Source organism: Palaemon carinicauda, chromosome 21, assembly GCF_036898095.1.
Source record: "Palaemon carinicauda isolate YSFRI2023 chromosome 21, ASM3689809v2, whole genome shotgun sequence".
Classification (NCBI taxonomy): Eukaryota; Metazoa; Arthropoda; class Malacostraca; order Decapoda; family Palaemonidae; genus Palaemon; species Palaemon carinicauda.
Genome location: NC_090745.1, coordinates 22,689,095 through 22,694,094, shown reverse-complemented (window position 1 = coordinate 22,694,094; position 5,000 = coordinate 22,689,095). Strand labels below are relative to the sequence as shown.

General features: G+C 43.8%; 1 protein-coding gene across 1 annotated transcript in view; it reads left to right on the top strand.

Annotated features, from left to right (window-relative positions):
- Positions 1 to 5,000, top strand: part of LOC137615215 (uncharacterized) — a 97,901-nt gene that overhangs the window by 10,602 nt on the left and 82,299 nt on the right. The window lies entirely within an intron of this gene.

Genomic DNA, 5,000 nt, shown 5'->3' with positions numbered 1-5,000 from the left:
CAATCGCTAAAAGTAAATAATGGTGTCTAATTGCCATTATATAGAAACAAAGTACCAGGAGTATAGTTAACTTGAATACATCATTAACCGAGTGCGGCAATTAACTACTATGTAATAGCCCTAATATGGTTATAGACGTGTTAATTAACTTATTAAAGTATACATACGAACTCAGTTGTAACTCCTTCCTTAGAAGTAGTTGTTTAGGAAGGCGAGGCAAAACGTTCTACATGATAAACACCACAACAGAAACAACTTAGAACATTGGGAGGTATTCATAAAAATGAAGGATATCCTTGTAAGCATAAGGTAGAAGTACAAGGTAATTATCTGAAGCAAAAGGTAGAAGTATAAGCAAATCTTTCTTTCCATATTCATAATGATTACCTTTTACTTGCGAGGATATCCTCCAAGCAGAAGTAAAAGGTTGACTCGTGTTTCGGGAGCGCTTAGTTACATGTTGGAACTTGTAAGATTTCATTTGTGCTGTCGAGATAAGAAAAAGTTTAGTATTTATAATACGTATTTAATGTCCTGTTTTACTTGTATTTAATTAAGTTTACGCATCAGAAAGAACACAGACGCCGCCGCGCCTTCCCCAAAGCCTCGCTGGCGACATCTATCCCCCACCCCTTGCATTAGAAGTACTTTGACCTCTTTTTAGCTCCCCCATCCCTTGCATTAGAAGTCCTTTGATCTCTTTTTAGCTCCCCCATCCCTTGCATTAGAAGTCCTTTGACCTCTTTTTAGCTCCCCCATCCCTTGCATTAGAAGTCCTTTGACCTCTTTTTAGCTCCCCCATCCCTTGCATTAGAAGTCCTTTGACCTCTTTTTAGCTCCCCCATCCCTTGCAGTAGAAGTCCTTTGACCTCTTTTTAGCTCCCCCATCCCTTGCATTAGAAGTCCTTTGACCTCTTTTTAGCTCCCCCATCCCTTGCATTAGAAGTCCTTTGACCTCTTTTTAGCTCCCCCATCCCTTGCAGTAGAAGTCCTTTGACCTCTTTTTAGCTCCCCCATCCCTTGCATTAGAAGTCCTTTGACCTCTTTTTAGCTCCCCCATCCCTTGCAGTAGAAGTCCTTTGACCTCTTTTTAGCTCCCCCATCCCTTGCATTAGAAGTCCTTTGACCTCTTTTTAGCTCCCCCATCCCTTGCAGTAGAAGTCCTTTGACCTCTTTTTAGCTCCCACACCCCTTGCGTTAGAAGTTCTTTGACCTCTTTTTAGCTTCCCCACCCCTTGCATTAGAAGTTCTTTGACCTCTTTTTAGCTTCCCCACCCCTTGCGTTAGAAGTTCTTTGACCTCTTTTTAGCTTCCCCACCCCTTGCATTAGAAGTTCTTTGACCTCTTTTTAGCTTCCCCACCCCTTGCATTAGAAGTCCTTTGACCTCTTTTTAGCTCCCCCATCCCTTGCATTAGAAGTCCTTTGACCTCTTTTTAGCTCCCCCATCCCTTGCATTAGAAGTCCTTTGACCTCTTTTTAGCTCCCCCATCCCTTGCATTAGAAGTCCTTTGACCTCTTTTTAGCTCCCCCATCCCTTGCATTAGAAGTCCTTTGACCTCTTTTTAGCTCCCCCATCCCTTGCATTAGAAGTCCTTTGACCTCTTTTTAGCTCCCCCATCCCTTGCAGTAGAAGTCCTTTGACCTCTTTTTAGCTCCCACACCCCTTGCGTTAGAAGTTCTTTGACCTCTTTTTAGCTTCCCCACCCCTTGCATTAGAAGTTCTTTGACCTCTTTTTAGCTTCCCCACCCCTTGCATTAGAAGTTCTTTGACCTCTTTTTAGCTTCCCCACCCCTTGCATTAGAAGTTCTTTGACCTCTTTTTAGCTTCCCCACCCCTTGCATTAGAAGTTCTTTGACCTCTTTTTAGCTTCCCCACCCCTTGCATTAGAAGTTCTTTGACCTCTTTTTAGCTCCCACACCTCTAGCATTAGAAGTTCTTTGACCTCTTTTTAGCTTCCACACCCCTTGCGTTAGAAGTTCTTTGACCTCTTTTTAGCTCCCCCACCCCTTGCATTAGAAGTTCTTTGACCTCTTTTTAGCTTCCCCACCCCTTGCATTAGAAGTTCTTTGACCTCTTTTTAGCTTCCCCACCCCTTGCATTAGAAGTTCTTTGACCTCTTTTTAGCTCCCACACCCCTTGCATTAGAAGTTCTTTGACCTCTTTTTAGCTTCCCCACCCCTTGCATTAGAAGTTCTTTGACCTCTTTTTAGCTCCCACACCTCTAGCATTAGAAGTTCTTTGACCTCATTTTAGCTCCCCCACCCTTTGCATTAGAAGTCCTTTGACCTCTTTTTAGCTCCCCCACCCCTTGCATTAGAAGTCCTTTGACCTCTTTTTAGCTCCCCCACCCTTTGCATTAGAAGTCCTTTGACCTCTTTTTAGCTCCCCCACCCCTTGCATTAGAAGTTCTTTGACCTCTTTTTAGCTCCCACACCTCTAGCATTAGAAGTTCTTTGACCTCTTTTTAGCTTCCCCACCCCTTGCATTAGAAGTTCTTTGACCTCTTTTTAGCTTCCCCACCCCTTGCATTAGAAGTTCTTTGACCTCTTTTTAGCTTCCCCACCCCTTGCATTAGAAGTTCTTTGACCTCTTTTTAGCTCCCACACCCCTTGCATTAGAAGTTCTTTGACCTCTTTTTAGCTTCCCCACCCCTTGCATTAGAAGTTCTTTGACCTCTTTTTAGCTTCCCCACCCCTTGCATTAGAAGTTCTTTGACCTCTTTTTAGCTTCCCCACCCCTTGCATTAGAAGTTCTTTGACCTCTTTTTAGCTTCCCCACCCCTTGCATTAGAAGTTCTTTGACCTCTTTTTAGCTCCCACACCTCTAGCATTAGAAGTTCTTTGACCTCTTTTTAGCTCCCACACCCCTTGCGTTAGAAGTTCTTTGACCTCTTTTTAGCTCCCCCACCCCTTGCATTAGAAGTTCTTTGACCTCTTTTTAGCTTCCCCACCCCTTGCATTAGAAGTTCTTTGACCTCTTTTTAGCTTCCCCACCCCTTGCATTAGAAGTTCTTTGACCTCTTTTTAGCTCCCACACCCCTTGCATTAGAAGTTCTTTGACCTCTTTTTAGCTTCCCCACCCCTTGCATTAGAAGTTCTTTGACCTCTTTTTAGCTCCCACACCTCTAGCATTAGAAGTTCTTTGACCTCTTTTTAGCTCCCCCACCCCTTGCATTAGAAGTTCTTTGACCTCTTTTTAGCTCCCCCACCCCTTGCATGAGAAGTTCTTTGTCCTCTTTTTAGCTCCCACACCCCTTGCATTAGAAGTTCTTTGACCTCTTTTTAGCTCCCACACCCCTAGCATTAGAAGTTCTTTGACCTCTTTTTAGCTCCCACACCCCTTGCATTAGAAGTTCTTTGACCTCTTTTTAGCTCCTATACCCCTTGCATTAGAAGTTCTTTGACCTCTTTTTAGCTCCTACACCCCTTGCATTAGAAGTTCTTTGACCTCTTTTTAGCTCCCCCACCTCTTGCATTAGAAGTTCTTTGAGCTCTTTTTAGCTCCCACACCCCTTGCATTAGAAGTTCTTTGACCTCTTTTTAGCTTCCCCATTCCTTGCATTAGAAGTTCTTTGACCTCTTTTTAGCTTCCCCACCCCTTGCATTAGAAGTTCTTTGACCTCTTTTTAGCTTCCCCACCCCTTGCATTACAAGTTCTTTGACCTCTTTTTAGCTTCCCCACCCCTTGCATTAGAAGTTCTTTGACCTCTTTTTAGCTCCCACACCTCTAGCATTAGAAGTTCTTTGACCTCTTTTTAGCTCCCACACCTCTAGCATTAGAAGTTCTTTGACCTCTTTTTAGCTCCCACACCCCTTGCGTTAGAAGTTCTTTGACCTCTTTTTAGCTCCCCCACCCCTTGCATTAGAAGTTCTTTGACCTCTTTTTAGCTTCCCCACCCCTTGCATTAGAAGTTCTTTGACCTCTTTTTAGCTTCCCCACCCCTTGCATTAGAAGTTCTTTGACCTCTTTTTAGCTTCCCCACCCCTTGCATTAGAAGTTCTTTGACCTCTTTTTAGCTCCCACACCCCTTGCATTAGAAGTTCTTTGACCTCTTTTTAGCTTCCCCACCCCTTGCATTAGAAGTTCTTTGACCTCTTTTTAGCTCCTATACCCCTTGCATTAGAAGTTCTTTGACCTCTTTTTAGCTCCTACACCCTTTGCATTAGAAGTTCTTTGACCTCTTTTTAGCTCCCCCACCTCTTGCATTAGAAGTTCTTTGAGCTCTTTTTAGCTCCCACACCCCTTGCATTAGAAGTTCTTTGACCTCTTTTTAGCTTCCCCACCTCTTGCATTAGAAGTTCTTTGACCTCTTTTTAGCTCCCACACCCCTTGCATTAGAAGTTCTTTGACCTCTTTTTAGCTCCCACACCCCTCGCATTAGAAGTTCTTTGACCTCTCTTTAGCTCCCACACCCCTTGCATTAGAAGTGCTTTGACCTCTTTTTAGCTCCCCCACCCCTTGCATTAGAAGTTCTTTGACCTCTTTTTAGCTCCCCCACCCCTTGCATTAGAAGTTCTTTGACCTCTTTTTAGCTCCCCCACCTCTTGCATTAGAAGTTCTTTGACCTCTTTTTAGCTCCCCCACCCCTTGCATTAGAAGTTCTTTGACCTCTTTTTAGCTCCCCCACCCCTTGCATTAGAAGTTCTTTGACCTCTTTTTTTAGCTCCCCCACCCCTTGCATTAGAAGTTCTTTGACCTCTTTTTAGCTTCCCCACCCCTTGCATTAGAAGTTCTTTGACTTCTCTTTAGCCCCCCCACCCCTTGCATTAGAAGCTCTGTGACCTCTTTTTAGCTCCCCCACCCCTTGCATTAGAAGTTCTTTGACCTCTTTTTAGTACCCCCACCCCTTGCATTTGAAGATCTTTTACCTCTTTTTAGTACCCCCACCCCTTGAATTTGAAGATTTTTGACCTTTTTAGCTCCCACACCCCTTGCATTAGAAGTTCTTTGACCTCTTTTTAGCTCCCACACCCCTTGCATTAGAAGTTCTTTGCCCTC